At 38.9% G+C, this 25,847-nt stretch overlaps 2 protein-coding genes across 2 annotated transcripts in view; one reads left to right on the forward strand and one right to left on the reverse strand.

Annotated features, from left to right (window-relative positions):
• LOC106147791 (basic proline-rich protein-like) overlaps positions 1–1,441 on the reverse strand; it is a gene marked incomplete in the record, with an annotated part of 4,034 nt that extends 2,593 nt beyond the window's left edge. Inside the window, 1 exon segment of the mRNA XM_013510639.1 lies at positions 1–1,441.
• LOC106147761 overlaps positions 1–25,847 on the forward strand; it is a 192,388-nt gene that overhangs the window by 2,390 nt on the left and 164,151 nt on the right. The gene's annotated exons all lie outside the window — the stretch shown is intronic.

The following is a 25,847-nucleotide window of genomic DNA, read 5'->3' on the forward strand; positions in this document are numbered from 1 at the left end:
GTTTTTGTTTTGATGGAGCCCGCGTGCAGCTGGCGCGTGTCGAGTCACGTGCCCGCGGCGGGAGGGGTGGGTGCGGGCGCGGGGAAGGGTCGAGGGCCCCAACCGACTCCGCCGCCGGTGTCGGGGCGCTTGCTTGTGAATTGTTTGTAGTTGGTCCTTGGTGGGCAAAATTTGCGTTCGTCATCACAGCATCCGTCCGGGCGAGCTTCGTCCCCGGGCTGGCGGGGCCCTCGGCCTGGGGTGATTTGCTCAGAAATGGACCGGACCTCACAGGTGTGTGTATTACGGACCGTGTAGGAGAGACTTCCACGTAGTTCTAAGTTCTAGCTGCATATTAGGACAACCGAGAGTCTTAAAGAGAACTCCGATACCCAGACAGATCTATACCAACTGATCCCAAATGCTAAGAGGGTCCGGACTGAGTGTGATTATACAGCCAATTCTGTTGCGTAGTGAGGACTAGAAATGTGCAGAGGTAACCAGCTAGGTGGACTGAAGAGTTGTGAAATTGACCATACTTAAGGACTTACTTATAAAAATAGCTCAAATACAGTAGTTAACGTTGATCTATTACCTGATGGGGTCTCTGTGCTAGGCACTGTGGCTTTGCAAACATGAGTGAACTGCTGTTACCTTCGTTTTACAGTTGGAGGAATGGAAGTTCAGGAGGTTAGGTGAGAGTTGGTCTGTAACTAGTACCCGGGAGTCAGATCCCAGACTGTATTTTCAACTATTACTTGCTGTGCTGGGGGAGTGGGAGGGGATAGTTTTTAATTTAAGAGCTATGTTTGGGAATAGAAATAGTTGTATGTATGTTTCCGGGTCAGCGAAGTCCAGTGTGTACATTTCTACTGTTAAGATTTTCTTTTTTTGTGCAGAATGCTTTATTTATTTGAAAGGGTGGTGAATTGCTTGATAAATTCTTTAAGGCCTGCAGGCTACCTTTTCGAGTTTACTGTGAGGAGAGGAGAGAGGTAAGGGATTTTAGTAATTTGAAAAGAATGGGTTCCCTGGACGTGTTGTTGTTTTTGTTTTCTTTTGGGAGTTGAACGTAGCGCATAAGATGAAGGGCAGAGTCCAGAAGATGTTTTCCAGACATTTCTGCACGCGTCCGGAGCCTCTGTATAGTTTGCTGAATACTGTATAGTCCCAGTGGCTACAGCAAATTTTGGAGGAAAAAACAACTCTTCTATTTTGAAGTATATAAATTTCCCTTTTATGTTCTCCTTTCACCCCTTGTTGTGTTTCCTCTGTCTGTGGGAACATTGAGATGGTGGGGGTAATCTTACTGTTTTGAAAATGTACATTGGTAGGGTTTCTGAAGGTACTCCAAATAAAACAGTAAGGTGAAGCTTCTCCTTGAAAACAAAGGGTTCCCATTATAATAATTTGTGAAGTAAAATTGTGTTCTGTGTCAGAAAGATCTGTGTTCCCAGTAGTGATTGCTGTCAAACTCATGTTGTTCGGAGTTTTTTAAAGGTTGGCGTTCACATTGCTGGCCATTTTAGTGTGGAAAGTTTACAGATACACCCAGGCAAACCTGACGTAAACATAGTTGGCTGTGGTCATGCGTGGAAATGGCTCGCCGGCCCCCTCTCCCTCCATTTTCACTCCCATCTAGTTAGCACGAGTGACTCTGGCTTTACCGTACCATGGCACACCTCCGCTTAGTTAGCGCTTCTGCATCTTCGGTATCTCCTTAAGTAAATTTCCCCTGATTTCTTCTCAGAAAGGTATTTAAAAGTACCCTCTCTGTGTCATCTCTCTCTCCTAGCACACTTGTCTCATTGCATTTATCACAGGACGTCATACTGTATCTGTAGCGTGTTGAATGCCCCTTCTACATTGGGTTCTTCAAAGGTAGGGATGGTACACTGTAAGCACTTAAACTCATTACACCGGCTCCAGTTAAATTCACTCGTCCTGGAGCTGTATCATCTGTGTTGCCCATGTCGCCCATCTTCATTCGAGTTGTCTTCAATTCCTCTGAAGTGAGCTGCTAGGCTAAAAGCACATATACTTACTTACCCAGGAAACACAATAAGAGTACCACTAACATGTACTTGAAAAAGTAATAGGAAAGAAGGGGCAAAATATGCTGCTTATCACTTCCTTCCCAGTTTCACTCTGTTGACCTATTGGGGATTTTCTTAGTTGCTAACATACACTGGAGAGGTGCTCACCATTGCTACCCATGTGGGAAGGAGGAAATGGCACATTACCAGTGCACATACTTTCATGTGGTATCGCAGAGTATGGATGCTTCCTCATACTTCATTACACCATAATTTTCAGATTTTACATACAAAGTTATTTTAGAGCAGCACTGTCCTGGAGAGCTTTCTGAGGCGAGGAAATGATTTTAGAGCTGCATGATCCTGTACATTAGCGAGTAGCTACTTGAGGCTGTTGAGTACCTTAAATGTGGTTAGTGCAGTAGAGGAAATTAATTTCTAATTGATCCCAAAGAAGATAGTCACTAGTGGCTACTGTATTGGGACAACATAGTTAAAATTCAGATCTAGTGTTTAACAGGTGGATGTTTAGGTTAAGGTATATTGCCTTTGAAAGAAAAATCTTGGTTCATCTTCTAAGGCCAAAGCCAGTGCTTCCCATTTGTAGATTATAAGGTGTTTGCTGGGTGATTTTTGTGGTCCTGGGGTTTGAACCTAGAGCCTTCACACTGAGTTACATCTCAGTCCTTTCTTATTTTTTGTCTTGAAATAAAGTCTCACTGAGTTTTCCAGCTGGGCTCACACTTAGAATCATCTTACCTCACCTTCCTGAAGTTCGGGGGTTACATGCCCTTGTCTCCATGCCCAGCTGGGTGATACATATATGTATAAATACATGTGTGTGTAGATATATGTATGATACCTCTCTATATATTTTACCTACATGAGGCATTCATTTTTATAGAGTCCTATGTGTGTTTTCTGTGAATTTACATACAGTAGGTAGTTTATATGGCTCCCTTTTTCAGTAGAGTGGAGTGGTTGAGAGTAATTATAACTAAGAGTAATTATTTACAAGTGGATGTGAGGACTTCATATATAAACTAAATGAAAGTTCCCTAAGTTGAATCAGTATTTTTCTAAGATGTGAGCAGGAACAGTATTCATCTTGCTGGCCATTGTATTTCCAGTGCTTTGTGGTGCTTGACACATACGGATCTCATAAATATTTTTCAAGCAAATTAATGTCCAAGTAATGTAAGCCCTCCGGATACACTGTGGGGTTGGAGAGAAGGCTGACGACAGTAACTACACTGACCACATTTGTCCCCAGCATGCAGTCTTTCCAGGAGCATCATTTTTAACTCTGTGACTTTGGTTTGTTTCATGAAAGATATGTAGCAGAAATTTTTACCCTTATTTGATGACAGATTAAAAAATAAAATCACAAGAAGATTTGGTGCTCAGGTCATACAGAAAGTTAGGAAGTATAAATCAAATTGAAGTAGTCGTTTCTGGTGCACTTGTCCATGTACTTTTCAGAGGAAATAGTATGCCCTCAACTTCGGTTAGAAAAGTTGGTTTGTAAATGAAAAGGTAATTGTATATGTTAACGGTGTCTGAAAAAGAGGACTGAAAATATTAAGTCTATTTTGGTGTGACGCTAAGAGAACAAGTTCAGTATGAAAACATAAATGGAAACATTTATTTCCTAAACCTCTAAATCTGTGTCTGGTAGTTCTAACACCAAGGCTATAAACTTGTCCAAGAGGATATTTAAGATGTAAATAGAAGCAGCTGTTTAATTGTGTAGATAAGTACTACTAGACTTCGAAATATTTATATAAAAAGGTATGTGGGTGACACATCAAACATCTATTTAGAACAAAAGCCCAAAGGCCGAAAATTGTAGATTTTATTACATGTGGTAAATTTGTATTTAGTGGTTGATGATGCAGGCAGATAGGTGGCTTAGTACTTTAGAAGATGATACATAGTCACCCATCCACCTTGTGCTGCTCTTAACCTACCTTGTGCTGCTCTATGGGCCAGATTTTAAGCCTGCCTTATCTACAGCAACTTGTTCCTGGGATACACGCCATCTTCCTGTCATTCTACCACTACATGTTCCACAAGTGAAAACTAACTTTATGAAAAGGTAAAACACAAATGGAAGTACAGATTTGTTGTCAAAAATTTTTTTAGAATACGTTCCAAGATAATTGTTGGGGGGACCTTCTTTTTAAAGCAATTTCTAGTCTATTTGTGCTTTGTGAATACTTTTCAAATATTTCTGGTGTGAACCTTTCTGGTGGGGCAAGAAATAGCAGTCAATAAAAGCCTCCCCCTCAAAACAAACTGTCAGTGGTGTGTCCCATTAATTCCTACTGTTGCCTTTGAAACAAAACCAAAACACAGCCATAACAAAGCAGAACACAGTACTGCTAATAGCAACAAATGTTAACCTAACCAAACAAATAATTATTTTTTAGAAAAAAGCTCATGGGACTTGAGTCCTTACTTTTGTGGAGAGGTCAGTCATGTGAAGGCTTTTTTTAGGTATTCTGTAAATTACTTAATACAAAAATATTTCTGATACTTAGATCTGCCTAGATGAAAGTTGTAATATTATTAGAAATAATAATGTAGAAAATCGAAATATATTTTGTCTAGAAAATCCTATAGTTTGCTTGGATTAAAGAATACAATTTAAGAATCACTTCGAAAGTTGCTGAGGGGCTGAGGATATAGCTCAGCAGCACAAGCACCTGCATGACAAGTGCAAGGTCCTGAGTTCCGATTCCTGGTACCAAAAAAAAAAAAAAGATTGCTACGAAAGTCACAGAGAACTGTTTGCAATGACCATAGTCACAAACTTAATTTAAAGAGGTCTCTGGCTTCATTTCCTCATCAGTGGAGTGACTGGGTTGAGCCAGTGGTTCTCAGACTCTGTGTATCAGAATCCCTGAGGGCTCGTTAGAACTGTATTGGTGAGCCTCACCCAGAGTTTTAGTAGGTCTGTGGCGGACCCCGTAATGTACATTTTGTACAGCTTTCTAAGTAATGCCATCCTTTCTGCTCAAGAGAGCCACACTTTTAGAACTGTTGGGTTAGGCAGTCTCTTATAACATTCTGTCTTTTCAAGTGGAACACCTATCCATTTCTTGATTTTTCCAGCATGCCATTTAAAATTGCTGAATGGCAGACTGAATTTTTTTTTCTTGTGACAACGTATCACTATATAGCTCAGGCTAGCTTTGAACTCACTGTGTAGCCCAGGTTGGCCTTAAACTCTTGGCAGTCCACCTGCCTCAGCCTCCCAAGTGCTGGGATTACAGGGTGCACCATCACACCTAACTAGCAAACTGCATTTTAAAAGTCTTTTGGCAGAGCCTTGCTCATGCTAAGCTTGCTTCCTACCACTTGGCTGTACTCCCAATCCTGAGATTTTTTTTGAAAGGGATTAGATCTTTTTGAAAGTTTCTCGAAAATACTTTCCAAAAAGTAATTTTGAAAATATACTTTCCAAAAATCTTAAGTCTGTTCAAACTCAGATTGGGTATTCCTACTTAATTAGAGAAGTTGCCAATTGAGGCATATTAACTACTTAAGAGTTTACCCTGAGCATTACTTGGGTAGTGTGTTTGTTTACATAGTACTGACTATCCCGAGCTTCACTTGGGCAGGTGTTGCTGTACCCAGTTAATTCTTGTATTGAATAAATTTGATAAAATTGTTGCTTTTATATTTCCTGTTATATAATTTACAAAAGTTAACAAAAATGCCATTTTGGTGATTCTGTATTTAAATAATTGCATTGGTATGTGGTTGAGATATTTGTAGCTAAGTGACAAAATTATTTGCCACTCCTTTAACCTTAATGTTGCAGTAAATCTAAGTATGTCCTAGCCTTTTATGATACAGCTGTAGTACATATAACACAGCACATCATAAGTTATGGGCTCAGTAGATAAAAGGTTTGTGATACAGGATTTTTATTGGTTTTTAAAAGGGAGTTCTTTTTTTTTTCTAAGGTCTTGCTGTATTGCTCAGGCTGATCTCAGATTTCTGGGCTGAAGTGATCACTCTGCCTCAGCCTCCCCAGTAGCTGAGACTACCAGTGTGTGCTATACCTGGTTTGAGACATAGTTTTTATTTTTTGTTGAAACTCTTTGGTTTGGGGTCTATACTAGACTGTGACAGTGTTAACTTGGGTATCCTTTGCTGCAGGAATGGCAATGCCTATGGGGATGACCATGAAGTCAAGCCATGGTCTTTTCCTATTTTAGGGACCTTGGGGAAATAGTAGTGGCTCTGAGGTGTGTAAATGAGAGACCTCTGGGACCGGAATCTGGTAGGAAGGGGAGTGAGGATACCATCAAATTTGTCCCAAAGTGATCCCTGCATACATACGTATAGCAAGTAAACTAATCTCGGGTGCATGTTTGAGGGGGCGGTGGGCTTTGGTGGAGATTCCAAGACCCTGTAGGAGGGCAGGCGGTGCTCTGGAAACATTCCAGATAACACTACTGTACACCCCCTCGTGCCCAGCGTCAGATGAACTTGAGATCTCTGAGGTGAGCTGAAGTAAGATTTGACAGTATGCTTCAATGTGAGTGAATTTATTGCAGAGGAAAGAAAAGTAAGGTTTTTTTTTTTTTTTTTTTTTTTTTTGAAACTATATAACCTTATCCGAGAGCAGGGAAATAAAACTGAGTAGGTGAGGAGTAGGGAATGGGAATATAAAGATGAAATTCTTCTTTCGTTTCTGATAAATATCACCACTTACTATTATTTAATGCATATCAAATGCTGCCCAAAGTTAGGACAAGAGTTCATACCGTGCTTAATACTTTTAGACGGCTTTAATAGTTGTTAACTTGTTTAAATCGTGTTTCTGCAAGGCACGCAGGATGCTTACTCCTGATTATGTTTCATAGATTAGGAAACCAGTTGTTCCTGCAGCACAGGCCACGAAGCTGGGCTGAGACCTTGAGACTCACTGCTTTTCACATCTATAGGTTTTAATTTTGTTTTAAAATACCGTAAAATCTTGAACCTTTGAAATTTAAAGAGTTGATTTAGTGTGCATGTAATTGATTATAGAACGTATTTCTTGAATACCACTCTCGATTTTGATTTATTTGTGGTTGGTTTGGTAGTGGGTATTTCTTGACTCAAAACATCTGTGACATAATTTCTGAAACTGTTCTGAATTCATTAGGCTTGACAGTTGGGGACAAGATTAGCAGCCTGTGAGTGCTGGGGACCCCCATGAGCTGGTTGTCGGGGAGGTGCTGTATGATCCTTTCCCCTAGTCCTTCCTGGAGTTTGTTCCACCACCTCTTACCTCAAGACCTGTAAAATGCATTAGAGTAAGGATGTTAAAGACGTGTACTTTCTTTTTTTCTTTCATTGAGAAGGATGAGCACTTTGGTAGGAGTCTGTCTTTGCCTCCTTGCCTCTGTCCTGGTTCCTTTATTCCGACTTGTCACAGCTAGGCATCCAGCTTCTCCTGCAGATTGCTGCTTGGCAAAAGCCTCCACATAGATTTCTTTTATGGTTCTCGCTGTCCATTTCCCTCTTCCTTTTCCTGTCCAAAGTTCTCTTTCGGTGCTGGCCGATCTTAGTTTGGTGGAAAGAATATTGAGGTAGAATAGTGAATAGTAGCTGCTTGGGTGCTGAGCTGTATGCCTTGCAGTTTCTCAGCTGGGTTCCAGTTCCCACTAGCTGTAGGTCCTTGGGGGAGTGAGTCTCTGTGCTCCTCTGGAAGAGAAGGGCTTGGGTGGAGAGAGGTGTTTCTTGCCTTGAGAACCGGGGTGGAGTTGATTCATATGGTGGTAAGGTCACAGACCCCTGCAGGAATGCTTCGGCCTTTTGCAAGATGTCTACTAGCCGAGACCAGTCTTACAGTAGCGGTGATGCTTTTGAGGCCCAGGGTGAGAAGACCCAGGATTTCTAATGTTAGACTGTCTGTACCATGACTGGCCCCTTCTTCCTTCTGGAGTTAGGGTGAGTTTCAAGGGATGTCTTCTGCATGCTGTGTCATCTACCTGGAGCGCCTCAACTGTTGACTTGAACCCTTTGCTTGGGAAAGGGTGCTTACTCAGACTTAGAAGATTCTGCTGCTATCCATGTCCCAGGTGACAGCAGCAGCTTCTAAAGACATCCTTTGGGTGATGGTATTTAAACCACCAGGGGAGTTTCTAGGAGCCTGCTTAGCATTTCTGTTAATTCTTGTACAACTCATTAAAACAATGCTATCTCGGATCTTTCTCTTGCACGGTTGTACATGGACCATGACCTTGAGTGCTCGGGTCCTCCTTTTAGGTGAATTTTTGTTAGTACTTACTGAATCTTTCTTCTTATAACTACACAAAGCTACTTATGTATCCATTGTCAAGGCCACTGGGAATTGTTTTTGCTTTCTGACTTTATATTGTGGTATCATGTACTCATTGCACAAATTGTTCATTTAAAAAATCTGCAAACAAATCTTTTATTTCTTTGTTTTTAGAGTTCAATTATTGCTGTGTTGAGAACTCTTAATCACCTTTATTCTTAGTGTCATTCATACTCCTTTAGATTTTCATATTTTTTAGCTTTTCAAAATTTTATAATACTTAAATAGACTCTAATAATGAAGGTTTTTATTAATTATGAAAACCCTTCAATTTTTAGCATTTCTTGCCTAAAGATTCAGGTATTTGGTAGCAGTAAGTGAAGCATATGTACTTTTAAAAGTTTATTTGTAGCATTTCTTTGAATTTTTAACCTTTGAAATTTATAGTTTATGCCTTTTAGCTTATTTTTGAAAAGTTACTGTTCTTATATGTTTATATTCTGCTCCTTATGTCATGGGAAAGGGTACCAAGATCCCTGTTTTTTCCTGCTTTTAAAGAGTTCTAAATTGACTTTCCTTCTGCTGCTAATTTAGTTCTCCTGGAAAAGGAACAGATAAATTTGTTCTTTGCCATCTATCTTTGTTATTACCTAAGAAGCAGTTTGCAAAAAGACTTGATAGGCTTAATGAATCAGTGCCCTATTTTGTCATTCCGTATCATCTGAAGAACATTTCCAAGATAATATGTTTTTCAAAACTAAAAGATCAGGGCTGGGAATGCAGCCCAGTTCGAGAGCATGTGCTTAGCATGCATGAGGCTCTAAGTTCAATCCCTAGCACCACAAAAAAATAAGCAAGTGAAAAATTATTTGGGATGCCAAACAACAGAAATGCTCTACATTTTAAAAAACGATCCTCGTGGTGGTAATAACTGTAGAGCATTTGCGCTTGTGTGTGGGATGTGGTGGTGGCCCTAGATGCTGGGCACCTCTGTATCCAAATGGTGCCAGCCCCTGAACCCAAAAAGCAGTCCTGCATTCTTAAGGAAAACCACAGTGGCATCCCAAGAGCCTCCTGGAAATGCCTGTGTTCTGACTGTGTTTTGTTGGTGTTGGAGAGAAGCACTTGTTTTCAAGCACAGGCTTGTAATTTTATAAGTATATGTATTACTTGCTAAACATATTTTCCGATCATTGTGCTCTTTCAGAGTAAGTGATCTAAACTCCAGCAGAATTACTTGTCAGGAACATGGGAGGGTCACGGACATCCCAGCTAAACTCTCTAGCACGGAGGTAGTGAACCCATAGCACAGATGCTGCAGTAGGCTGTTCGTTACTGTTGAACGCTCTGAAAGGTTCGCCACCACTGCTGTGGCATGTTTTGGAGTGTGGAGTGTGGGTTGCTTAGCACGTGTTATATTCCTCCTAATTTTTGACATGGAGTCTAAAAGCAGGCACAAGTACACATGTCCTCTGTGGGTAAGCCTTCTGTCCAAAACTAAACAAAAGATAATAAAAAACCGTAGAAGTATTTGGAATCTATCTGAAAGTTTGGTGAGATGGTGCTACGCCATGCCCCTGGCAGACTAGCAGGCCAGTTTGGCCATTCCTTTCCTCCTTATTTATTCTCTCCCTTCTACTTTTTTCCCTCACTCAGTTGCCTTCCCTTCACCCCATTTTGGGCTCTTTTCTGTTTCTTTTGTTATTCCTCTTTTCCCTTTGGCTAATTACATCTTACTATATTTTTTGTTTTGTTTTGTTTTAGCCTAATGGCAGTCCAAAGCTGAAGACAACTTTTATTCTAATATTTATTCAAGGCTGTTACCACCTGTAAAATTCCATGCTGGTGCAGAGTATTTCAGAAAAATTTAGTATGTTTATGCAACCTAATTTCATATTGAGTGGAAAATACATATAAAATGTGTAAGTTCCCTAGCTTCAGGGGATAGTTCCATAAGCATTCTACAGGGTTCAAATGGAAGTTTGAAAGTCATTCTGCCAAATTATGTAATAGTAATCATGTTGGTTATGAATTTCAGGACTTTTTCCATTTATAAAACTTTTGGTAAACAAAACTTATTTGGGTTAAAGTAATGTTTTAAAGTTGTTCGAACTGCAACCATTTGGTATGCAAAATGTGACAGTCAATTTGTGTTAAAGCCACTGGTAAGGAGCAGAGTAGTATATAACGACCTTCAAAGCTAATTCAGTATTGTAATAGATGAGACACTTCATTTAAATTTCATACATACTTAATGGCATAGCTGACCTCAGTACCACCTCCTCAACCCTTGTATGTTTGGAGGATAGGAAGTCACAGTTAGGAGGTTGAGCAACTCCGACAATGGACAATGGACAATGGACAGAGCAGCGTGAAAAGAGTATTTGAGTTCTAAAGTAGCTGTGACTTAAACATTGCTTAGTTATGAGATATCAGAGTAGGTGTTTAACCTCTTTGAAACTGAATTATTGGAAAGTTGTATCTGAAGGCTCCTGCTAGGTCTGTGATATACTCAGGTGAAGAATGAAATTTAGCTTTTTGCTGTTGTAGGTTTGCACAATTGTGATTTGGGTTTTATCTAAGTAGGTGTCATTCCTGTTTTTCAGTAGGTAGTATTCTTATTTTTCCTTGTAAGTGAATCAACTCAGTATAAGCTGTTGTCACAGATAGATTGTTGTCTGAATCAGCATGCTGGTTGCCTCTGTATTGAAGTGTCTCTAGCATTGTCTTACAGGTAAGCATAAACCCAGAGGAGGTCTACCCAGTTTCAAACCAGTAGAAGGGGGTGGTGTGCAGGATTATTCCACAGTTGTGTCTTTGACAGATGCTCTTTTCAAGCTTTTATACTTTCTTACAGTCTTAGACACTGTTGTTATCATAGAGAAAATTTAAGACAGTTCTGCTCTGGCTTTGAGACATACTTTATCTGGGCTTATGGGACAAATTTTCGGTTCTCAGTAGGACAGTCCAGCATAGTGGCAGAGAGAAGACTGCCGAGGTGATCTTCAAGGATAAAAAAGGTGAGATAGTTGTGTTGAAAATATTAGAGAAAAAGCTGGGAAGAAGACTGGAGATGTTTTCTGAGGGTATTGTGGTAAGCTGCAACACTTTCACCACGGGTCACAGTACAGTAGTTCTTGTGCCCTTTTTTGTTTAAAACAACCGATTCTTCAGTGCACAATTTCAGACACCTATTATGTATATAGCATTGAGATGGATACTGTGGGCGTTAGGAAAGAACTCATCCAGGGTTTTTGTGTGTGTGCATTTACTCCCTAGCTGGGTGCCTAGTGTGTAGGCCATAGAAGAGTGAAGTGCAGTGAATGTCTGAGAGCCCCATAGGATGTTCCAGGCCAGAAGAGACAGGGGAAGGAACAAGGGTGTAGGTAGGAGATGATGCCTGAGGCCTCTGAAACATGAGCAGTTTGAGGGAATGATTAAAGAGCACATTTATATTCTCTTTTAGGAGAGTGCATGGATGTGGGGCTGGCTTAGGACAGAATCTCTGGAGTTGGGAAATGATCCTTGCATGTTGTAAGGTGGCAAATGAGACTGCTTGGAAGTACAAGGAAATATTTTTTATTTGGAAAATACTAAGTTTTGGAAAAATACTATTAGGAACACCTGTACACCCTTCATCTTTGTGTGATCGTGGGTGTTTTGAACCAAATGAGGCAAGTATGTATGTTTACATTACTCTCACTGCTTGAACATAAGTTGCAGACAGTACAACATTTCACCTTTAAACACTTGATAAAGTTTTTTCTCTGTATAGCTTCGATACAATTATCATACCTCTTACTGTAATCTTGCTGTAGTGACATGATGTAATATATAGAAAATATTTAAATTTGGGAGAGAGTGGTTTCTTTCATTTCTTTTTTTAAAAACCAAGAAGATTTGTCTGGCAAAACATGTATTGAGTGAATTGAGCCACAGAAACCATTTTATACATATTTAAAGAGTCATTTGTAGCTGTAAAAACAGAGGAAGCTAAGCTCACTGTGATCTGATAGGCTGTGTTCTTATAGATAAAATCTTAAGAGCAAGGCATGGAAGAATATAAAAAAAGTAAACATTTGCATATCAATGTAATATCTCTAGAGGAACAGAAAATGAATTGTAACATTTCATGCCTCTAAGAAAAGGAATTAGGTAGCTGGGGGACAGGGATATTTGTTCTGAGTACCTTTTTGAATTGTGTTTTATCTTTTGAACTATGAATATTTTACTTGTTTAAACATAAATAATAAATAAGCAAGTATAGACTTAGTTACTGTTAGCTTTGTAGTATGCAGGAGGATATTTCTTCTTACATCCTAAAGAAAGGATGGAGAAAGGAGGAGGAGACATGTAGCCAAGGAGTTGGAGAAATATTTTTATCTTCTTGGCTTTGAAGGGTGTATTAGTAATTAGGGCTGTTGTAACAAACCATCATACATAGACGAGAGGCCTTACAAACAACAGATACTTATTTTTTATATTTCTGAGGCTGGAAGTCTAAGACCGAGGCGCTGGCAGATTCTGTGTCTGGTGAGGCCCAGGTTCGTGGTTCATAATGTTGTCTGCTTGCTGTGTCCTTACCATGGCAGAGAGAGAAACCAAGCTTTCTTGGGACTCTTAAAAGCATTGATCCCATAAGAAATACTCAGGGGAAAAAACTGCCTGTACCAAATCTAAAATGACAGACTTTTCCAACTTATCATTCCTGAAATCACATTGAACAACTATTTACATAGCATTTAGGTATTATAAGTAATGCAGAGATGATTTAATGTATATTGGAAGATGTGCATAGGTTATATGCAAATACTGTGCCATGTTATACAAGGGTCTTGGGCACTTGCAGATTATGGTGTAGGGGAGCGGCCTGGAGCTAGTCATGGCTACTGAGGGTTGAGTGAGTACATGGTGAACTTTCTGTGTTACTCATTTTTTAAAAATTACTGTTTCTCAAGATTTTGAGATACATTGCATGAAAGGTTGATTTAGAAGTTAACTTACTTGATTTTCTGTTTTCATAGGATTAACACAAAGTTATTGATTGGTTCTTAGTGTGTCTTCTCTTGAAGGCCAGTGTTTGCTAATCAGTGAGTGTTGAATTACCCCTGGTGTCCATTAGGGAGCCTGTAGTTAATGGAGACAGATGGTCTGCTCTGGACAGGTGCTTCTGGAAAGTTAACATTTCAGCAGTGTAAAAGAAAGGGGCTGCTTATTGTTCAGGTAGGCCTTCAAGAGGAGGAGAATTCTGCACGCTTTCATCAGGATTATCGGATGTAACTTTGTAGGTAAAGAAGTTTGATTTTATCAGTTCACTCAGAGTTGATAGGGCTTGTGAGATTGCATGAAGCCAACCATACTAGGCAAGCTTGTATGAGATTGTTTGTATTAGTTCTCGGTGGGGTAAGAAATGCAGCCTGTTGTAGGCTTGTCAAAAGGATAGACTTGGGACCATAACTTTACTTGATAAACATGGTTTTGCTTGTCTTTGATCTCTATATAATGGAATCATACTGGATTTATTGTTCTGTACTTTTCTTATTCCACTTAACATTAAGATTTTGATACTTAACCATGCTGGTGGTATGTAGCTGTAGTTCATTAATTGTCATTCCTGTATAGTTTTCCACTGTGTGACCATGTCACGGTTTCTTCATTCTGCTCCCAGCTGATGTTTCTGTTGGGAACAATGCTGCCGTGTATATTTTAAAATTTGCCTCTTAGAGGATCCACCTGTGTGCGCATGTATGTACGTGAAGTTTTTCAAGACAGTATTCTCTGTTAAGAGAAATCATTTCATAAACCTGAATATTTACTCACGCAACTGTCAACATGTCAGTCGCACTGACATGAGATTGAGTATGGAATTAAAGCCATTTATATTAAGTGAAGTCAGTTGATCTCAAGTTCTGTCTTCAGTAAGTGACAGTTTTGTTAAATCTGTAGTTTGAATATTATGCTGGTGGGTGGTATGAGATGCAAATCTAATTTTATCTGTGTCTAAATGGATAGCCAGTCGTTTTAATACCATTCATTAAGCGGTCAGTTTACATAGCAGTGATTTTTAGATGCTGCCTTTACCATGTACAGTCCTCAAGCTGTTCTGTTTTTAGCCTTTATGTGTTAACTCCTTGGTTTGGCTGTCTGCTCATGGGTCAGTGCCATACTTTCCATTGTGGAGGCAACACCGTGTACCTTCATGTCTAGAGAATTAAGTCCTTTCCTCGCCAGGACTTGTGTTTTAGGGTTTTCCTGGCTGTTTTTGCTCATTTTTTTTTTTTTTTCTCTGTATGAGGGTTATTAAAAACACTTGTTGGTATATTTGTGGGGATTACATTAAATTTATAAATTATGTTTAACTGACATTTTTATGATGTTAACTTTTTCTATCCAAAAATAAAAGATCTACTTATTTAAGGTGTTCATTTGTATCCTTTTAGGAATGTTTTAAAAGTTTTTCTCTGTTGGGTTTTACACATTTCATACTAGATTTTTTAACTTTTATTTTCTTCATGCAATTTGCAATTTTTAATATAATGCATCATGAATATCCAGACAGGTCAGTACATGTTGACCTATTTCAGCTTTTGAAATGGACCTATAGTGGTCTGCTGTACAGTAGTTCAGCTTTTTCTCTATCAATGTATTCTATGCTGCTTTTAATTTTTCCTTTTTCCAAACAATACTGTGGAGAATATCCTTGTACTGTTTGCATGCTTGGATTACTATATCTGTAAGGCAGATTTCTAGAAATGAAATTACTTATTCAAAGACTATGCAAATTTTAGATGCTGCTGAATTATCTCCTAAAACTATTTAACAAACTTTTAAAGTTGAGTAAACTTTATTGTTTGTGTATTACTATATTTAAAATTTTGTTTAAAGAACTATCATAAAAGTTAATTCTAATAAAAAGTTAAGTCAGTGCTTTCATTAATATGGGGAATATAAAAGTAGCAGAGGCTGGAGGTGTAGCATTTGACTAGCGTATTTGATACCTAGGGTTCTATACCTAGCACTGCACACACAAAAAAGCAAAAGCCGTAGCTTCTGTCTTAAGTAGCTACAATATGGTTTTGGAAATCAATTGTACTTTTATTTATGTACTTTTTATAATATTAAAAATTATCCTGTAGGTAGACCTTGAGTTGGACTTAAAGGAACGAACTATACCTAATTTAGTGGAGAAGACCAAGCCAAAGGCATTACTAATATAAATGGCATAGACTAAAATAGAGGTAGAATTTCATCATGTCATGTAAAGTTAGTGAAATAACTGCCCTCGACTCAAATAATGTTTGTATTCAAAGATAAAGGGAAATTTATGGACAACTGTGAGGACACAGAGATTGGGTTTGATCTACTTGACAGCAGAGAGCCTTCTCAACTGGTAGTTTCTTACCATGTAATAAATCACTCCCAAATTTAGCAGTTTAAAATAACAATGAGCGTTGATTATTGCTAGCAGATTCTTTGGACCAGAGATTTGAGAGCATGTTAAGAGGGTATTTCAGGTTTACGGTCTCTTCAGATGATGTTGAAGTAAAAATGTTAGCCAGGCTGCCACTTTCTGAAGGCGTGACTGGTAAGGATCTTCTCCCAGGATGGCGAGTTGGTAGCAAGTTGGTGCTGGGTGGCCTCAGCTCCGCTTTATGCTTTATGTGAGACTCTCTATAGAGCCTTGTATCCTATGACATGGAAGCCTAATTTCCCAGATTGAGTATTCCAGGGAACCCAGGCTGAGGCATCAATGTCCTTTTTGACCTAGCTTTGGAAACCACACACTACCACTCTTGCCACATTCTGTTCCTTAGTTGCAAGCCATAAATTCAGCCCATACTTGAGAGAGAGGAGCTAAGCTTTGTAACAGAAAATGTCCCCCCCGCCCCCATATGTCAGTCTCTTCGTTGTCCAGGTGATTGTTCCTGTTTCGGTTCTGGTTGCTCCTGTCTCTTAGCTGGTCACTATGATGCACATTGTATAAACCAATCTGCGATTAACAAGCCATTCTGCTTCTGTACTTCCTGCTTGCTTATCCTATGTAAGCCCTAGGCCACCAGAGATCAGAGCCTGATATTCTGGGAATGATCCTGATCAGTGCCTGTCAACATAAATAAACCTGCCTCCAAATCCTGGCTATCATTTTGGTGTTTATGCTTGCCGTTGCCTCACCTTTTAAAGGACAGTGTCAAAGAATCTTGAAACATACTTTGAAACCGCTGTACTGTCTTGTATTCTGAAGAAGAGGAGTGATAGTATAATTTTGAAAAGGAAAAAAAACCATGGTATCTAGAGGAAGATTAATTTAGCAGTGTCAAAGATGAATTGAATTCTTTTATTGTTCGGTTATGAAATTTTGTTTTGCTTTTTTCATAAAATAAAGATGGAAGAGCGAGATAGAAGCGGTAGATTCCGTGAGCAGTCAGGTGATGATGGATTTAGCTGAGGGCAGTGAGAGAAGTAGGACACATGGAAGAGCAGATGCAACAAAATGATGGGAGAGAGGAGGAAGAGGGTAAAATTGATCGGCAGATGGATCGGGCAGGCGTGTCACACTTGGAAGGATAAACCAGTTTTGATGGGAGAAGGGTATTGCTTGGTTTTAGACATTCCTGGAGGAATTCCTGAGGTGTTGGAGTTGCACAACTAGAGCTCAGGTTGAGTTGTCTAACCAGAGAAGCACTGTCTTGCCACCTGGTATAGCAGTGATGGTTAACTTTCAAGGGCGAGGTATGTAGAGAGAACAGAGCATTGAGGACTAGGCCTTCAGGGTAGGGTAAACTGTGGCTGGAGTATGATTAGAGAGAGAGCCAGATCTGTGGCGTCAGAGAGAAAGAAAAGCCAGCTGTGTTCCCGGCAGGAATGAAAAATGTTGAGTGATCAAGAGCTTCAAAAGGTGCAGAATTTGGAGAATGACATTTGAAATGAGTACATTTGCTTGCACAGTTATTATAGGTGCAAGTTTAAGTGGAGTAGAACAGTTTTGGAAATTGGATTATAGCATTTAATTCGATGATTAACTTTTTAGAAAGGGCTTAAGGTGGGAGGATGAGTGGCTGACTTGCCATTCGTCTCTTAGATTTTGAGATTTTCCATCTTCTTGCCTCCTTTTGGACCCATGGAGCATCCCTGGAATGGTACTTCTGCTCAATTCTTGGATTGAGGGGAGTGTGGAAGGGTTATTACTTCGCTTGTTTTCAGGAAACCTTTTCATTGTAAGTGAAATCAATTTCCCTTTTTTCTTTACTTCACATACTGCTCTTAGGTATTTTGCCCTTCCCTACCCTCTGCTTTTCCCTTCCTCGTACATGTATGACTCTAAGACCATGATCATATACAAGGGATCACTTACTTTTCTGCATCTTTACCTCCCACCTTTAAATATGATTCTGTTACCCATCTTTTGTTAAGTAAACTTAAAATTGATACAAAAGAAATACCATTAAAATAATAACTGGCAAATACAAATATTAAACTGAGAGATTAGTATTTTTTACATTGTATGCTTGCCCATATATTTACTTTTCAAATTAGTAAAATAATTGTTGATAGAGCAAAAACATGAAAATACTTAAAAATGTCTTCATGTGATAGGACATATTTTAAGATTTCTGTAAGAGTTTGAGATTAAATGCAGCAAGGATTTGTGCAATAAAACTTTGGAAACCCCAGAAATTAAATCTGAGTTTTCCCTACTAGATATTGTGATGATGGTTGTTTTATTTTGTTTTTTTCTGATAGTGTTATTTTTCTTTTTGGAAGATTTTGGGTCTACTAAAGATGTAGAGAAACTGAACCACAATGGCAACATTGACTGTAGTTCCAAATTAAAGAGTAGTCTTTATGCTTTGACAAAATAACTTGTTGATCAGTTCCATTTAGCACAAAAAAGATGATTATTCTCAGTAGCACCATCTTTGACTAAATAGCTCAGCCTTAGATGATGTAGCTCTGCAGAATGCATGGCAGGTGGCATGGGAAGAGATTACATGGGTCAGAGTTTAGGGACAAAAGAAGCAGAGTGAGGGAGGCCAGAAAGACTTTGCCATGGGTAGCACAGAAGATAACTGACTGTGTAGGGGTTACAAAAAGGGAAGATGTGCTTAATGTATATCAGGATTTCCTCCAGTATTTTTTTCTTTTTCGAGATAATTTTTTTTTTTTTCCTCCAGTAGTCTTAAGATGGGGTTCAAGCACAGCCTCTCCCCACTCCCAGGAACACTGTTATGCCATAGCCATTACGAAGCTTGAAGGTCTGCCATTTCCATTTCACATAGGGAAAAAGAGGGGAGTTCACATTTTTACATGTATCCCATTTACCACCTGTCAGAAATGACATTGTTTGAAAGTCCTTCCTTTGACTCACTGAATCTTTACAATAATTCTATGAGGTGACGTTATTCCTACTCTCACTTTATTGCTTAATTAACTGAATTTCAGAGAGCTTCAGGAGCTCTTGCAAGGTCACGTTTTGCAAAAACAGTGAGCCTGGAACTTCATGACACCGGAGCCAGCGCTGGCTGTACCACCTTTCAGCTCTTCAGGTAGTCCTCTCTCTGATTGTATTGTTCTGGAAGAGTCAAATCTCTTTACCTTGAGTTTAACGAGGTTGTGCTGTTCAAGATTTTCCTAGTGTTCAGCAAATTGTATAAGGCGCTCATAACATTAAACTGTTCTTATTTAGTATTTAAGCTTTTAAGAACAGAATCAAATGTTTGCCCAAAGTGGAAATTAGTTGTATAATTAATTGATTCAGCTCACACAGTTATTTGTCTAATGCTGTCTGGTATATTTATCCAACTTAGTATTGATCTCGGGGGTAGTTTGCAGAACTAAATTGGTAGATTCATAGGATAGATCTCTGAAGGAGAAAACTTGTTTTGACTAAACCTACAGATTCTCTTTTAATCATAAGTAGGAAAGGAGAAACTCTGAAAATGAAAAATATAAAACCACTCATTTTAAGGCTTTCCTAAAACCAAAATATTATGCAAGTAGTCTAACTCTGGAATATTTGAATCCCAATCTGAGACTTGCCATGCTGAAGTATTATTGTTGTTGCTTGTTAATCTATGTTACCCTGAACTCCTGAATCCTCTATTCTTGTGGTGGTGAAAAACATTTTCCTTTGAAGCAAAGGATGAGAATGACTTGTCAAGGTTGTTTCAGAGGATGGTCCTGAGAAAGCATCCGTCATTTACAGAATGATTATTTCTAGAACTTGAGACTTGCATGGATATAAGCCAGTGGGCTTTGGTGTGGTTTGAAGGCTAAGCTTATCTTTTATGTTTTTGTTCAGTGCATTGCTTTGAAAGTTTTGAGAGCACCACAGATTCTGAGTTTCTTCTGCATTCTGTGACCAATTGTTAGAGAGTCTGAGAATGTGAAATTTGTGTTGACTTTAGAAAGTTATTCTCTGAAGCCCATTTTTGGAATGACTTTAAAGAAGGAGGAGTCCCAAAGCCAGGTCCGGTCTTGCAGTGGATGGTTTGGAAGAAGATGAGTGGTTCTCTGCAATCGTTAGAGTGGGTCAGATTACATTCTACTGTAATGATGAAAACAAAGAACAATAAATCAGTGGGCCTGTAAAACATCCTATAATCTTACTTCAGGCCAATAATGCCAAAATTATGGAGGCTATAGAAGTGTTTCTTCTCCACTTTCTCCTTTATTTTTTTCTTCAGAATGATAGGATTAAACCCCCCACCATTGGTGGTTCATGTAAGTGTTTCAGTTTCTGAGTGATCAGCAAGTACAGAATCTTCTCTGATTTAAGTCTGCTCTCTGGTTCAGACTCCATCAATTTAAAAACAAGTAGTTAATATCAGTGGTGAAAAATTGCTCATCCTAAAAGTCAGACAAAGGAGGGCTTTTGCCTGCTGAAAATCAAGGGACTTAAACCGCAATCAGATGTTACCCACACTGTTGTTTCATTCAAATGTAAAGGAAGGAATACTGTTCAAGATAACAGCAAAAGATATTTTTAAAGTATGCAGTTTATGTGACTTCCTGAGTCAGGTGAGTGGGTGATTCTGGATAGAGTTGTGAGTGAAAAACTTAATTTTTAGCAATGAGAATCCATGCTAAGTAGAACTGGAGTGAGTTTGTGAGTGTGCTCAGAAGGGGGGAAGATTCTAGAAAGGGGAAACACAAATGATTAGGTGTGGATCCAGTACCTGGGGAGAAAGCTTTTGACATGAGAGGAGTAGATCCTCAGTCCCAGAGGGAAAAGAACTTTTCCCTTTACCTCAGGGATTGGAAGAAGAACTCATCCTGGATCTGGGAGAAGAAGTAGAGCTGCTTAAAAAAGGACTGACCCCAAGGACTTGAGGCCAGAGTGGAAAAGAATTCAAGGAAGGCTCCGGAGAATCCTTTTAATACTTTAGATCTACTATGATAATTGAGTCCTGGGAGATTATTGTGCTTAATATGTAGTCCAAAATAAGTGGGACTTTCGTATTCCCAAGGAACATGATAGTGAATTTTTAGGGGTGTATTTGAACAAACTCTCAGTCTGTTATTCACTGCCGAGAGCCAAATAGGGGACTCTTATTCTCAGACAGAGAGAGTAGGACGTCTTCATAGAAGATAACTCCTGTGCATTTAATTAGGATAGGGTGACATGACCCAGTGTGAAACCTTCTCTAGGGGGCTGGCAGAAAGGTTTCCTGTGTAACACAGCCTTCTATCTATAGATAAAGCTATTCTCCAGTTGTCATCTTAGAAGTGGCTGGCTTGGTCCAGTGAGTCCAGGAGGGGCAGCCACCTAATTGTATCAACTCTAGCGTACTTTAGCCTTGGTTTTCGTCTTCCATTGTCTGCACCATTTTTGAGTTTTATTAAACTTAGTCTGCTGTAGTTTAAATTGGAAGAGAAATTATTCTTTCATAGAAGGTGATACTTCATCTAACCAAAGATATATTTAGCCAACATAGAGAATTATTGACACATACTAAATGTAAGTGTATTATATGCTGTGGAATATAAAGAGGAACTCAATTCAGACCTTATTCTTAAGTTGCCCAATATAATGGGGAGGGGCTGGACAGTCTGTCATTTGGTAGTGGAGAGCTCAGGTTCAACACTGAGACTGAACCCAGAGTCATATCCTGGTGCTGACATGTATTAGATATATAACCTTGGAAGAAGCTCAGTTACTCTAAGTCTGACAAGGTTGTGCATCTAGCACATGTCAGGCACAGCACCTGTGCAGTAGTACCTATGTGACAAGGGTGCTAGAGGTCTAAAAAGACAGCTAAAAAGACAGTGATGGTAAAAGGTTTAGAAGACCCTCCACTCCGTGAGTCCTTCATAACCAGTGGCAGCACGCACAGATCAACAGAATGCTTCCTTGTGAGCCTAGGGGATTATGATTTTGCTAGAAGTTCAGTGTTACAGATAGGACTTGGGGGTTTATCACTTAGAAAGCTATGAATGGAATCATCCAGACTGTATCACACTGGAAGACATTATTAGAGGCAAACAGTTACTAATGTGTTTTCTTTGATGTTTTGTTTGTATTACTTTGTGGTAAGTCAGATTGTAGAGAGTTGAATCAGACTGATAGCAATATGAAGATAATTCATTGATTCCTTTTGGGGGGCTTGGGGGGTACTGGGAATTGAACTCAGGACCTTACACTTACCAGGCAGGTATTGTGCCACTGACCTATATCCCTGGCCCAACTCATCGATTCTTCTAATATACAGTTATTGAGCCTGTTGTGTACTTATCCAGTACAGTACTAGGTTCTGTCATTGGGTCTGTTGTATCATGTCTTACTGAGAATTCATGTTGGTTGGTTCTTACTTTGTCTGGTTTTTAAAGATAGGTGGCTGAAAATATTTGAAGGTTTTCAGGCAAAATGAGAAAAACCACTAAGTAATAATTTGATAAGTAATAAAGAAGTGGTAGGGTTGGATTTCCTTAGCTCACTATTTTGCTGAGACAGTGTGGTCTCAACTTTAAATAGATCAAAACAGATCACTGGCTTCCGTGTGTGTGTGTGTGTGTGTGTGTGTGTGTGTGTGTGTGTAGTACTCTAGAATGGGCCTTACCTATGCTGAGTTGCTCAGGGTGGCCTTGTGAGCCTTGTACCTCGGTCTCCCAGGCGGCTGGGATTACGGTATGCACAACTGTGCCTGCTTTATATGTTTTATTCTTTAAAAAAGTTATATTTAATGTGTGCAAAAGTTGACCTAATTCTGTGTAACTGACAATACTGTGCATACATTGAAGCTACTTTGAGAAAGGGACTTTAATCATTCACTGCTTTATTAGCAGTTGCTAAGTGTACCTTTGTCAATCAGGATGTGTTTTCGAATACCATCTCTGTATCTCCCAGCAGGCATGTGATGATAGGCCTGGGGCCCCGTGTTTACTAGCAGGTTCAGTGTTTATTAAAGAGAACTGGACGTGGAGGGAAATGGGAAGAGGAGGACCTGGAAGCTGCTGGCATCCTGTCTGACACACCTAACCACGAAGACAAAGGATGTTCGAGAAGTGACTGCTGCCCCAGTTCCCCCTTCCAGATCTCTAGTAAATTCCTCTTGGGGCCAACTCTAGCCTAGAGCCTTATATGGAAGGGGATTCTGGAAAGTACAGTTCTCCTTTGCCAAGTTGATAATTGTAGAAACTACCACATTTGTATCACTAAATGCACCGAATACTTACTTTTTGTACTGAAAACAGAAGAGAAAATTATTTCTAGTTAGAAGATACTAGAAAAGTTAAGATATCAAATTAGTTCAAAATTACTTGATTATGTCATGGTTTTCTTTTTCCCGGAGCCTTATCTATTTTAAAGCCATAGAACAACCTCACAAACAGGAGTAGTTTAATCTTACCCTCTTTTGAAGGTGTTCTTTTAACTTGACATACCAGTTTGCATCACATTGTATTAAAACTTTTTTAAAAAGTGTCTAGTACAGTGCCATCTAGTGACAGTTTACTTTCTGGTTATTGAAAATACCTCACTGATAGATCAGGAACTTCATTTTTTAAAAACGAAATTATGTAACTGCAGTGCTCTAGGAGGAGGCAGGAGGATTGCAAGCTCAAGCCCTGCCTAGGCAGCTCAGTGACTTAACAAGACCCTGACTCAAAATAAAAAATGAGGACAGGAGATGTAGCTCAGTGAAGACCCTGAGTTCAACATCAGTATGGCCAAAAAAAAGGAAACAAGGCACTTTGCTTTTTAAGCATACTTAATTCATTGGCCATATTTTTAGGACCTACTTATAAGTAAATCAAATATTTGTGAATAATTAGAAAAAGAACTAGACTTTGTAAAATGAGATTTTGTTATACATCTGCACATGTATGCATAATGAATTATAATTTGTTCTTTTACTTGAGGCCATTTGGACCCAGGAGTAAAATCAGTACTGTGTTTAGGAAAATAAAAGGATTTATTTTAGGTATAAGATGTAGAGGAATGCACTCAAGCTTTAAAATCAGGCAGACATGGTTTGTCTTTTTTGGCCTTATTTCTCTTGTGATCTGGCGGGTAATTACTATCTGCCAAGTAGTGTTTCAGCCATTTTATATGTGATTACTTGTCAAATAATCACAAATTTCCACTTCTTTCAATAGAGAGTTTATCTTTCTTACCACCCCCACCACATATGTATGCACAGCCCTTCTCCTGTCTCATGGTAATTATTAAATTTTAAATAATATTCACCATTATCTTATGACTTTGAACATATTTTCACAACTGAGTTATATAATCTGTAGTTACCTTTTCTTTCTGGCACAACTTTTCTTTTTTCCTACTGCTGATAATTTTTTTTTATGTGGGGGCAGAAGGGGGCTATTTACTTGCCTAGGTTTTATGGACTTAAGATGTTTGTCCCTAAACTCTTACTCAGACTTAGACTACTCGTGTCTAAACTGTTACGGTTCCGTGAAAACAGATACCACAGTATTTTGTGCTGCCCACATTCTTAGTGGATGACGTTGTCGTTCCACACTCGGCCTTCCCCTCTGACTGGAGGGAGTTGCAGTGCTGCCTCCCAGGGGGCCGTGGGACTCAGTCTGGTTGGAAGCAGACCCCCACTTGTGTATGACTTAAGACTGCTCAAGATGGAGTGAGATTCTAGCCACATGAGTCTTCTGAGAGGTAGCAGCAACTAATTACCTTTGCTGTGACTGGTCATGGAAAAGCAGCGTGGTAAGTGAAGTTGCTGGGGGTGCAGTTAAGACTAAATGGTACATAAGATAATGACAGGCAATAATTAAAGTCTTTTTTGAAACCCAAGTAAAACAAAGAATCTCTGACATTAGCTTTTCCTGGATTATTGCCGGAAACGGGTGTTGGAGAGGAAAATGATAATGACCTAGCTTTGTAAGTACTTTGTTTACCTCAGTCATGGACTTGGTGTGGTTGGAAATAGGGTCTGACATGTTGGAGTTACCGTCATTACATTTATAGAAGAAAAGTAGAGAACAGGAATCATATATAATACTTTAATAGAAGAATTTGGTACAGAATTGTTCTAAGTTTTAAATACATAGAATTGAGCTGGTTGTGGTGTGTGCCTGTCATCCCAGCACTTCGATGAGCGTAAGGCAGGATGAAGACCATGCATTTCAGACCAGCCTGAACTTCTGGTGAGATCTTGTATCAAAAAACCAAAAAGACGAACAGAAACCCCAGCAAGAATTGTCATTCTCTATGGTCAGCCCTTTGGAGGCCACAGAGCCCAAGATTCTGGTGTTCGCTCTCATGTTAGGTTCTGGCTCTTTTCTGTTAAACTTGGAAAACAAATCTAAGAGAAAATATTCCAGCTGCAAAAGCTTCTTACAATTCAGGATTAGATAAATCAGGTTGAGTATGTCATAATGTGTGACAAATGAGTCTAAAACATGCAGTACTACTTTATATGTACATGACATTCTTTGTAAATAAAATGAACAAAATATGTATGATTATGTATAACCATTGCTGTTTAGAAGTGTACTTGTTTCTGGTTTTTAGTAGTTGAGGCACTGAATTCAGGCCCTGCTTGTGCTTGTGTGGCTTTCATAGCCTTATTTTATTTTATTTTATTTTATTTTATTTTATTTTATTTTATAGATAAAAGAACCAAAACATATTAACAGGCACACAGACATAAATAAAACAACATAAAAACAATAAAAGCAGTACAAAATTTCAGACAAGGTGATAGAAAATTAATAATGGTTGTTGTACTACATATTGTTACCTTCAAATTGGTTACTCAGATAAACAAATATAGGCCTGTAAGATTGTTCAAACAATTAAACATTAACTGTTCCTTTCAGTAATGAAATAGAAATTAGTAGTACAATTATCTTTGCCATCGTGTGTATATATATATATATAAAATGTATATATATATATATACACACATACACATATATATATTTTCATATTTCCCCCTTTTTTCATTCTTTTTTCTTTTCCCTCATCCCAGTCGTTCCTTCCTTTTGAGCAGTTTCTTTCCCTTTCACAGTATTATTGTACCTTTTAGATTTTGTTTACTCTTTCTGGTTTTTACACTAGGAAGACAATACAATGTTTA

This window comes from Chinchilla lanigera, unplaced genomic scaffold (assembly GCF_000276665.1).
Source record: "Chinchilla lanigera isolate Chin_1 unplaced genomic scaffold, ChiLan1.0 scaffold00009, whole genome shotgun sequence".
NCBI classification, from domain to species: Eukaryota; Metazoa; Chordata; class Mammalia; order Rodentia; family Chinchillidae; genus Chinchilla; species Chinchilla lanigera.